Raw genomic sequence first — 12,281 nt, forward strand, 5'->3', positions numbered from 1 at the left:
CAGAGCAGAGATGATGTGGTGGTTGGACCACATGGATTCTTGGAACAGCCGAGCGTTGTTCGGGAAGACCCCAGATGTAGTGATTGAATCCGATGCCAGCCTATGTGATTGGGGAGCCCGGTGCGGTCCGGTTGCGACAGGTGGTCGATTGTCCCGGGAAGAGCTCTCCCTTCACATCAATTGCCTCGAGCTTCTGGCGGGCTCTTTCGCAATTCGGTGTCTGTCTCCTCACCAGACAAATTGTTGCATTCTTCTCAGGATGGACTATATCTCGGCGGTGCGTTATGTCAACAAACTGGGGGGTACCAAGTCCAAACTTCTGGCGGAGATTGCGAAAGACTTCTGTCTGCAACATCAGATCACAGTTATTGCAGAATACTTGCCGGGCCGCGACAACCGGATTACGGACTGGAACTCTCGTCATCTGAGAGATTACAGCGATTGGAGGCTTCACCCTCGCATCTTTCGCCTGTTGTCCAAGATTTGGGGACGTTGTCACCTCGACCTGTTTGCCTCTCGCCTCAACGCTCAAGTTCCCCGATTCTACAGTTGGCGTCCGGATACGCAGGCCTTGGCCACGGATGCGTTTCTCCAGTCTTGGCCACCTCTCCTCTGCTATGCTTTTCCACCGTTCGTGATGATTCCGCAGGTTCTGGCCCGAGCGAGACAGTTCCAATCGGAGCTCATTCTCATATCTCTTCTTTGGCGGGCTCAAGCGTGGGTTTCAGTTCTTCTGGAGATGAGCTGCCCGTCGCCGCTCCTTCTTCCTCCCAAATGGAACCTGTTGCTGGATCCTCTTCACGCGCCGCATCCTTTGGTTCTGTCGGGTCAACTTCAACTGGTGGCGTGGAGGATCTCGGAAGACGCTGGCAAATCCCAGGTTTATCTGGAGACGCTTCATGATTTATCAGTAAAGCTTGGGCCCCCAACACACGCAAGCGTTATGCATCAAGTTGGAAACGCTGGTGTGATTGGTGCGCACAACGGTCGATGGATCCCATTACAGCAGATCTTGTTTTGATCATCAATTTTCTGGCCTCTATTGCTTCTTCTGGGTTGGCTTACAGAACGGTTAACAATTTTCGTTCTGCGATTTCTGCGGGTCATGTTTCTATTGATGGCAAACCCACATACCTTGGTATCTAAATTATTAAGAGGCAACCGGATGGTAAAACCTCCTTGCCCTAAATATGTTGCCTTGTGGAATGTCTCTATTGTTTTATGTTTCTTGGAGTCTTGGCCTTCTAATTCCTTGTTGACCCGTAAGCAACTTTCAGCTAACTTGACTATGCTATTGTGTTTGCTCTCATGCAAGCGGGTTTCTGATGTTCATGCTTTGGACCTGGCTGGTCGTACTTTTTCTCCGGAAGGTGTTACTTTTACTCGAGCTTCCAAAGCTTTTTCCATGGGTGTCAGTCTTCATGACATCATGAAGGCCGCTGATTGGTCTTCTGACTCTGTTTTTAAAAAATTCTATTTTAAGCCTATTGTAAGTGTTGCTTCGGTAGTGGTGGATGAGCTTTGAACAAGCATAATCGGAGCCTCTGTCCTTACATAGAATTACAAATTTGCTAACATTCGTGCCAAGAATTTTCAATTCTATTAAGGACAGGCGGCGAGGAATATCCCACCCTTATCTTCATTTTATATTACTGTATTAATGTTATGCATTTCTGCTGTGCCATTATGTTTATGGTTCTATGACATTTTTCCCGCCCTGTTATGAATTCTGTGTTTAATCCTTTTTGGAAAGGATTTTACGGCTTTGTTTTACTTCTTCCAGGATCTGACCTTAAATGAAGTGTGCTTCGAATTTCTCCTGTTGGTTGGCCTTTTGTTGTTCCTGTGGATCTGGGAGGTTCCTTCGTCTCTTCAACCTGATGATGACCTCTCCGCGGGACGTCCTTAATGGATTCTTGGTGTTGCCGTTTTTGAACTTTTTCCTTGAAGGTTATGGACAAAGAAAGAGGAAGTTGTGACCTCTATGACTCTATTTATACTGTTCATGTACTCTATGGTTACCCAGGGTTTACGGGTAACGTAGTTTTTCGTTTCTTTACTGTGTGCTGATTGGCTGCTGTGATTTTCAGTAAAGAAATAGAGAAAGCATAATCCTCGCCTCCTGTCCTTAATAGAATTGAAAATTCTTGGCACGAATGTTAGCAAATTTTTAACTCATCGTTGTATTCATGCTTCCTGTCTGATGCAGAGACACTTTAGGAGCATTGGTGAGCTGTTTAATTTTTGCGCAATTATCTATTGAACATGGGGACTTTTCAAAGAGTGCTGTTCTTGCTCTGGCACATTCAAAGAACAAGGAAAAAGATGTTTAGCAGACACGCTTAAATTCTATTGTGCCTGTGATTTTTGAGCTCACATAGACTGGCAGATTCCTTTTGCAACTTGGAGAGCTTTTCACATTAAAATGCCTGCTGTTTTTTTTTACATCTGCAAGTCTGGGTAACATATGTATTCCAGTAAGTGTCACAGGACGATGGTGACACACACACATAAACCTATTTTCTAAAATGTTTTAAAAAATGTGTGGTGAAATATGATGGCGCGTTATCTTACATTGAAAGATGATAGCTATGGGTTCTAATCCCCATTAGCTACGACAAATATTAGAAAACTTGCTATGCATTAATTACATCTTTATTATGTCAAAAGATATTTCCCTAAACAGGGGTGGGAATGGGTTTTTTCCCCGTTGGCCCACATACAGTTGCCTGTTCACAGTATTTTGTCCCTACACAGGGATGGGAATAGGTTCTAGCCCCACTTGCCCATATACATTTGCCTACATAGGTAACATACATCTTTTAGCCTTACACAGGGCACCGTAGCTAGGGTCACATCCCCTTCTACTTTTACATGAGTATCCTCACACAGGGAACCGTCTTATGGGTTACAGTCCCATTTACATTTACATTTTACCCTCACACAGGGCTTATTATGGGTCACAGTCCCATTTACATTTTCACCCTCACACAGGGTGTCTTATGGGTTTCATTCCCATTTACATTGAAAATGGTCACCCTATATAGGGCGTCACATGGGTTTCAGTCCCATTTAAAGTGCTCCTCACACTCTTGCACAGGAGTAGAGGACGGTCATGGGTTTTAGTCCCCCTGACTGATATTGTCTATTTACATTTTGTAATTTTGCTGTTTTGAATAACGCAATGCTACATTTACATCGTATTTATTCTGTTTCTTGGAAACAGAGGGAAGTTGTAGTCACACTGTATGTATCTGCTTTGCCTCTTCTCTGTTTTCCTATTCGTCCAGCTTTCCTTGTGGTGTCATTCTCATTGTCATCCCTGGTTTCTGGATCTACACGTCTTGTTGTTGTCTTTTGCCTCCTAGCTTTCTTTTGTTCTTTTTCACTCTTTCCTTCCCTGTTTTTGAGGAAATCTGTTCTCCCTCTTCCCTGTGTCTGTGTGGAGGCTGGTCTCCGTCTTCTGTCGTGCCTTGTTCTTTCTTCCCTTCCTGCCTGCCTGGCCAGTGGGTGCGTTTAGGGATAGTCCGTGGTGCATGTGAGTTCTTCTGCCCCTTGTTGTTTCCATTTTCTGATTACTGATTTTTTCCTCATCTTTTCTATGTCTGTGTTATCTCTATCGGTTTCCGCTTTATTCTTCACTTCCTCCTCCTCATTTTCTTCCACTTGTCTCTTCACGCTGCTTTGCTTACACCTTTCCTTGTCGTTGTTTCTGTTCCTCTGCTATTCTTCCTTGTTATCTCTTCCTTGGTTCTCTCTCGCTAGTGGTCAAATGCTTCTGTTAGAACGAAAGGGGATATGTAGTATTGTACGGTGTTTCACCAGCCCTGCTCTGCCAGTGCTGGCTTTGACTCATTAGAATGTTGGAGTCTGATGATGCCTCGGAATGTTGGGACTGAGGGAGGCATAGCGACAGTTGGGCATGGGCTGAGCAGCTGGCAGGCAGCTCCTGGTGGGGCTCTGATCTACATGATGTCCTGTACCTTACAACTTGTTATCTTCATGAATAAAATCATCTTGAAATACTACCTTCCTGAGTGGACCTTCCTCATTACAATCTCTTTGGTGATCTTAGTGCATAATTTCTAAGATGTGGTGAGAAATGCCAGAAACAGGCGCAATTGAATACTTTTGTTTCTAGGTATCTGACATACCTGCTCCCTCTCAATGCCTTTCCTTACCAAGTTACTCCTTCCGTCTGCATTTCCTTCCACTCTTACTTCTACCTACTCTCTCTCCACCACAGGTTAGCTGTCTTTCCACGATATATCTTCTGTGTGTACGATTTCAAGAAGTGTAAGCTTGTCGTAGGTCAGCGTAGTGCTCTGCCCCATGCCCTCACTATTCCTGGTTCTCACTATATTGTCAGGCCATTTCTTTCCTTCTTTCTCCCTAATCTTCTTTTCCATTTTTTCATTGTACCATTACCTTCTATACTTCACACTGCTACCCTCTTCCTTAACCCTCGCTCATTGGCAGGAAGAGAGATTCTTCAGGTCACATGTCTTCATCTCAGCAAGTTCAACCTTCTACCCTTCTAAGACTGGTTAACTGAGTATCCTTAAAATTAGAAATCACGACATCTGTTATGTACAGCACTTAGAAACTGCTACAGTGGAGCGTGAAGCGCTATATAATGTTAACATGTTTATTTTGGGGGGAGATGGAAGGATGTTTTGAGTTTTATGAATTATTGCATAGTCTGAAAATACTGGTTGATCAAACTACATAAGATTGACCGTGCATCTTTTGCAAATTGCTGCACTTGTCATTATATTTACACTGGAAATTGAGACGACTAGATGTATGGTTATGCAATAACTAACAATAAAATGATCACTCTTAAAAAAATATGTTTATTCTTAAAAGATCAATAAAAGCAGTGCTCAGCAGGTGGAGTGTTGGGACAGGACTGGAGATAGTTTAGTATTCAGTGTGAGCAACGATGGAGATTCTAAAGCACTTTTCTCTTTCATAAATAAGCAGACTGTTCTACAATCAGTGAAAGTATTAACATGTGGGGAAACATATTGCTTCTGTCTTAGTTCTACAACTCCATCCTTCCCATTTAAAGCCTGTATTTACATTTAAAATAACAGATTGTGATTCAGACATTTAGATCTTGTTTAAAGCAGGCAGGACACTCCCTTACATTTAATCACAGGCCTATTTGATAGTTGTGCTGACATGTCTCTGATACATGTGGGAGAGCAAGCCTGGCAATCAAGAGGACAAGAGAACAGAATGCATGAAAAAGCGACGGAATAAAAGAGAAGGAAAGAGGGAAATGATTTGTAATAAGATGGTAAGAGAAAGAGGGAAGTGTAAAAAGAGAAATAGGCCATGCACCAGGAGATTTAAAAGAACAAGGAAATAAGAGGGAGAAGGAGGGGATTGAGAGAAGACTAGACAGAAGAAGACATGAGGATGGTGGGGAAAGAGATGGTAGAAGGGAGAAGTTAGAGGGTGCACTGTGATAGCCAACATGCTTTAATATAAATAAGAGGTGTGATTTTGAGAAAAGTGGCAAAAGAAATGGACTGTGGGTCCTTTTTTTATGAGTGTGTTACACAGTTTACAAAGTTGTGTACCATTTTTCAAAATGGATCCCTAAAGAAGTGGGATTCTCCACAAAATAGTGGGTGCACCAGCGTGTGTAATAGCAGAGTGAGGGCAGAGTCCACTAAATGAAGATCTTACCAGCACAGAGGCAGCCTGGCTGCATTGGGCTATCTTTTCCAACAAGCACTTGTGAGTCCACTACACCCTGGACCTGAGCAGATAGGTCAAAGCAGCGCCAGAAGGTGATCTCTGGCTCGGATGGGTCCCTCTACTGCAGCTAGACTCACCAGATGACCTGGACATGCAGAGACAGTGCCAGATGTACGACATCTGCTCCTGCATCCTAGCACTTTCCCTGTCAAGGCACTTACTTGGCTGGGCAATTGAATCTATTAGAACAGCTGTGCCTGTGCCACCAGTGAACTCCTCAATGACCTAGCCTTTTCCTCATGGCCTTCCTGCTGCAGAAGAACGTGAGCACTATTAATTTTCCCCATGCAGTAAATATCAAAATCTGAAATGCTGGTTATGGCAAGATGCTCTAGGACCCCATGCGAGTCATGTCAGAGGATGTTGCGAGGCAAATTAATTTTTATAGGGGCTTATCTTTGGTGTCTGATTGAAGGTGTAGCTTGGAATGAAGAAGACATGTTCTCTGGTAAAAGACAAAACACAGAATTTAGCACCACCTACTGCTAGTGCTAAGTTAGATGCATCAAGAGGGAACCGATCGGACCGACTGTTGGGGCCTGTGGCACAAAGCCTCAGCTGCCCTCCCTGCGTGACAGTCCTGTCGCATGCACAACTCCAGGGAGGGAGGAAAAGAGTAAATGGTGAAGGCACAGGCCTCCAAACCACTCAAATGCTGAGATCTGGGATATCCCAAAGTGGGTAGTGACATCAACACAAACTCGCCTGCAACCTTAACTCTTTTACCATGCTCAACTGCAGCTCACCAATTTGTCCAAAGCTCAGGAACTGAACTGGGCCAAAAAACACTCCCATTGTGAAACACGTGCCAAATTCAGATGTCTTTACATTGGCTATGTTTTAGAGCCCGATTACGACTTTGGCGTTGTGGCAGCGGGCCGCCATGCCGCCCCCCTGCTCCTACACCGCCAAAGCAGTGGGTGCACCGCCTGTAAGATTACGAGGTTTTTTTGGGGCGGTCCTAGCGTGGTGCCTCTGAAAATGGGGACCGCAATGGGAGCGCCAAAGGCAGTTCCTGCACGGCATGGACTCTGCACTCCATGTCGCGCAGGAAGTGGAGAGCATGCACACAGAGGGGCACAACATGTATCCCCCTGCACGCACCCCATGGCCCTGAGGCAACAGGGGACCCTCTGGGGCCCTCTTTGTTTCTTCTCTGCCATAGTTTCATGGTGAGCTCACCACCATGAAAACCGTGGCAGAGAGGAAACTTGTAATATCCTTGCAGTGCCGCAGTGGCACCACCAAGCATATTGTGGCCTCAGGACTGCTGCAACACCACCAGGGATCTCTGATACCTGGCGGTTGTGGCGGTTCCATAGCACTCCGACCGCCCAACTTGTAAAAGGGCAGGACCTCTTATTTATATTAAATCCAGCCTTGCCGAGTGCGCCACCACTGCTGCTGTCATGCCAAATGGGCAGAGTGCCTGGCACTGAGAAAGGTGAGCGTGCACTGCTCATTCGAGTGCTGCTGCCACAGGCATCAGAATGCGAGAAACGTCAAAAGCCAGCGTTCGATGTAATGGTTCAGTAGCCGAAAAGCTACATGCCTCCTGAAGAAGGCAGGAGAACGCCCACAGCTGCAATAGACCACCAAGGAGAAGTGTGATGCCAAGACAGTTCCCAAAAGTACATGCTGATGGTGAAGAGCGTGGTAGACCCCAAGTTGCAACCAGGGGTCCTCATAGAGAAAAGAAATAAAAAAACTGGAAAACAAGAGCCGTAACCTCAGCCTCTGAGGAGAAAAGCAATTAATGCCACCCTACAGTGCCTTGACTGGTGCAACAGATTAGCACTACCCAGTACCCATTGAATATTAAACCACCTTAGACCCACAACTTACTGTGCTAGGGCATAGTCACTCCACACAAAATCCAAAGATGATCATGGCAACTGAACACATCCATTTGCCAATGCTGAATATTCAAGCCATAGACACATTAATTTTTGCAGCCCCCGCACCCACTCCAACTCCCCCCCCCCCTCCCCATCTACACAGGCTCAAACCAGGAATCTATGGGTCGAACGCCTTGATCTATACTATGCAGTGACAAGCATAGACAATGACAGAAACCAGATGCTCCTACAGCACCTTGGAGGGGCAGAAAAATATAAGCTGTCAATGACTGCGTGAAGTGGGGCATCCATTCACCTATGCTATATGCTATGATAGCAGCAGCCCTAAATGCATTATTTTAACCGCTAGTGAATCCAGATTATGAACGATTTGTGTTTCGCTAGAAAAAGCAGGAAGCTGACAAATCCACAGATATGTTCTACCTTCACCTCAAGACAGGGCTGGATTGGCCATAGAGGACATCAGGCATTTCCCCGGGAGGCTGGGCGGGTGGGTAAGGGCCAGTTTTGTAGTGGTGGGAGCGGGTTTTGTTACTGGGGGCCAGTTTGGCAGCAGCGCTGCAATATTGTCTGGCAGTAAGAAAAGCTGCAGTGCTTCACACTTACAACCCCTCCCTCCGCCACCCACCCACCCTCATTCCTCCAGGGAGCTGGTCTGGAAAAATTGTCAGGGCTGCTTTGGGTTCCCAGTCCAGCCCTGTCTCTAGGAGCTGGGGAGCACTTGCACCTTCAAGGACGAACCAGAGGAAATCCAGGCACAAATAATACATAAGTATGCGCGAGGCAAACTGTGCAAGCAACCCCTGCAGGAGCCAGGCAAGTCGTTAGCCAACATCTTCACCCTGGGCCACTCCTAAGAACTGTCCCGGGAATGAGGAGCACAAATGGAAGCATTCCTGAGGAAAAACATTAAGACAGTACTGGTGAGCCTGGTTGCGAAAGGGGCCAGTGGGAGAAAGAAGGGGTGCAGCAGGGGCGGCTCTAGGCTCATGGTGGCCCTGGGCAGGGAGTGGAGGTAGGGGGCCCTGGAAGAGTGGGTCCGGGTGGGGCGGAGCGCGGAGGCCAGTGAAGAGGGGGCGTTCGGGTGTTTGGAAGCGGAACAGAGTCGGAGGCCACCAAAACCCTGCCAGGGGCCGCCAAGCAAATATGTATCCATCCTCAGAGGATTATTAGAATAAGGATATATATTGGTGTGGTGGCCCCTGGGGTTTGGTGGCCCTGTGCAGTAGCAGAAGATCACCTATAAGGCCATGCGGGTAATGCGGTAGCGTGACAACACACCAAGGAGAATGCCCAGCAATGGGGAAGACGTGTGTGGCCTGCGGTAAAGAGAATCATTTTGCGAATGTGTGATCCTCATGTGCCATGCCAGGGTCTTCCAAGCCAAATGTAAGCGATATGTTAGTGAGTGAACTAGATCAAGAAATTACGGACTTGGATGATGAAGTTCTTTAGCTAATGTACACCATACAAAGCAGATCACCCCAAATTTCAGGATCCTGGTAGGCCGCACCCCGGTCACCGCAGTCACTGTCCCCGGGGTGTCGGTCAATGGGATGGCCGACACCTGTTCGACAGGCTGGAAAATCCCCCGATGATGCCCATAGGCTGCCCCTAAATGAGAGTGTGCACCTACTGACATATTGAGCTGCTACCACTAGAGCATCAAGGGTAGACGAAAAGGGTGTATGTCACTTAGAATGGAAAGGGGAAGTGGCTACCACTGTTCCAGCAAAAGTAGTAACGTTTGAGGAAGCAGTGCAACATGATATTCAGGAGCTGTTTCAACAAACACACAAACCCTTCGTGAATATTCCCAAAGTGGAATATGAGGGGTTGAAAGATCTGATGAAAGATCAATCGGTTACAATCAAACCAGCTGACAAAGGCGGAGCGACTGTCCTAATGGACACCACCGCATATAGAGTAGAGTGCTTACGCCAACTTGGAGATATTCGATCTTACCAACCTCTGACGGAGGATCCCACAACAAGACTGTCTACGACTATTAGGCATATTGTAGAGGAGACACTCGCTGAAGGGTGGATTACAACCAATGAGGCCCTTATTTTTTGCAAACTCCGCACCCAGTAAGACCATACTTTTATGTACTTCCTAAAATTCACAAAGTACAGAGACCTCCTCCAGGCCGGCCAATAATCTCTGGTATTGGATCATTACTGGAACCATTATCGACCTTTGTTGATACTTTTTTGAGACCTCTGGTTAAACTCATGCCAACCTATCTTCAAGATACTAAAGATCTGCTCCGGTTACTACCGGAGATTGAGTTTGACCCCACAGTAGATCTCCTTGTGTCCTTTGACGTGGAGTCATTGTACACCTCCATCCCCCAGAATGAAACTCTGGAGGTAATTGAATCACTATTGGGTGAACATGACTTGGACTCAATCATACCTATATCCCTGATTATGAACCTGGCTACAATAGCCATGTAGGAAAAAAAAATTGAGTTTGAAGGTCACTGTTACCTACAGACATCGGGGACCAGCATGGGCAGCGTTTTTGCCCCCAGCCTGGCTAATTTGTACATGCACAAATTCGAGCAAGACCACGTATTACACACCGCAAACCCGTATCTAACATCAGTGCGGGTTTGGAAGAGATATATCGACGATATTCTGGTGGTGTGGCGTGGCACTGTGCCGGCTCTCCTGTCGTTTCATGATTGGTTGAATAATCGCAACAACTTTCTACGATTCACAGTGGAACATGACCATCATTCATTGGCTTTCCTTGATCTACTGATCACAGTAACACCAGAAGGTCTTAAATCTGAGTTATATAGGAAGCCGATGGCGCGTAACTCTTTGTTACAATACAACAGCTGCCACCCCAAATCACTACGTGATAATCTGCCATTCGGGCAGTTTCTACGTATATAGCGGAATTGTTCCACGAAAGAGAGTTTTAACAAGCATGCCAAAGACCTGGAAGAACAGCTTGGAGACAGAAATTATCCGAAGAAACTTATCCGACGCTCAAAAAAGAGGGCAGCCAACAATAATCGAGAGGCACTATTGGAGCCATCTCCACCAAAGGTGCAGAATCAAAGGATGACCTGTGTCAACACCTTCAGTACAAGATCAAATGCTATTCAGCGCATTATTCAAAAACATTGGAAGATCCTAAACACTGGTACGGACTCCCTGGAAGAGCCCCTCTTTGCATTCAAACGAGGTATTAGTCTCAGAGACCAGCTGATACACACTAGACCACCGACAAGAGAGGCACATCAAGTGGGCACACTATGGGATATGCCGCCAGTGACGGGTCATCATCCCTGTGGGAACTGCGCAGCTTGTCCGCAAACGAAGCGCTCTACCACAATTAACATTGGGACTGGTCGCCCTTGGGAACAAAGGCGTTTTACAAATTGTAATAGCAGTCATTTGATCTTCCTTATCACCTGTCCCTGCCTTCTCAGGTATGTCGGGATGACAACTCGCAAAATAAGAACTAGGATTTCTGAACACAAAAGTACGATAAGGTGTAAGAAGCAGGCAACCCGACTAACCAATCACTTTCTACAAGTGGGTCACAAACCAACAGACTTTGAGTGTACCGTACTGGAACAACCGATAATCCCAGCACATATTTCTGACGTGTCCAAGCATCTATTCAAAATAGAGCAGAAGTGGGTATATAAATTGAACTGTGATAAGGCTGGTCTTAATGAGGATATCCCTTGGTTGTCACTCTAAAGTATGATTTCGAGTTCTTAAGATCGCTCTATTATACCCACTGCGGCACAGTCAATTAAAATTTAAAGATACCATCTAATACACTACAGGAGTTCCAACTTGTAATAGACTAAGGGCCATATGTATCAAGATACCCATTTGCGATTCTCAAATAGCGATTTTTAAGAAATTGCTATTTGAGAATCGCAAATGGGTATGTATGTACAAAATCGCATTTTTTTGCGATTTCTTAGAATTCCTTAATTGCGATTAGCAAATTGCGAATCGCAATTAAGGAATACTTTCCCATTCATTTCTATGGGCCAGGAGGCCTATAGGAATGAATGGGAAGTTATTCTCAATTTACGATTTGCAATTTGCTAATCGCAAATTGAGAATAATTTCAAGGGTGCAGGGGTGTCCAAAGGACACCCTGTTGCACCCCTGAAATATGCATGGGTGCACATGTGGCGCACATACATGCCCTAAGGGCATGTATGTGCGTCACATAGCACTTTGAAAAAAGCAAAAATGTGCATTTTTCAAGGAATTCGCAACTTACCACCAACTAGAAGTTGGAGGTAATTTGCGATTCCTTAAGGGCATTTTGCTAATTTTTTTGGCTACATACATTGCATTTAAGGAATCGCAAAACTTGTGAATCCTTAATTGCAATTGCAAAATAAGGAATCGCAAATTTTGCGATTCCTTATTTTGCACCAGTTTTGCTTCATACATTCCATTTAGCAAATTTGCATTCGCAAAGGCCGAAATTCTGCGAATTTCGGCCTTTGCAATTGCGAATTTGCATGATACATATGGCCCTAAGTGTTTACTACACAGAACAGAGATAGAGTCGCATTCACTGCTTTCATGAGGGCACGGAGCCAGAGACTCCCCTGATCTTTTGGTGTCATGAACTAATATCGATGGCGCAGTACAATCT

The sequence above is a fragment of the Lissotriton vulgaris genome, chromosome 5 (genome assembly GCF_964263255.1).
Source record: "Lissotriton vulgaris chromosome 5, aLisVul1.2, whole genome shotgun sequence".
NCBI classification, from domain to species: domain Eukaryota; kingdom Metazoa; phylum Chordata; class Amphibia; order Caudata; family Salamandridae; genus Lissotriton; species Lissotriton vulgaris.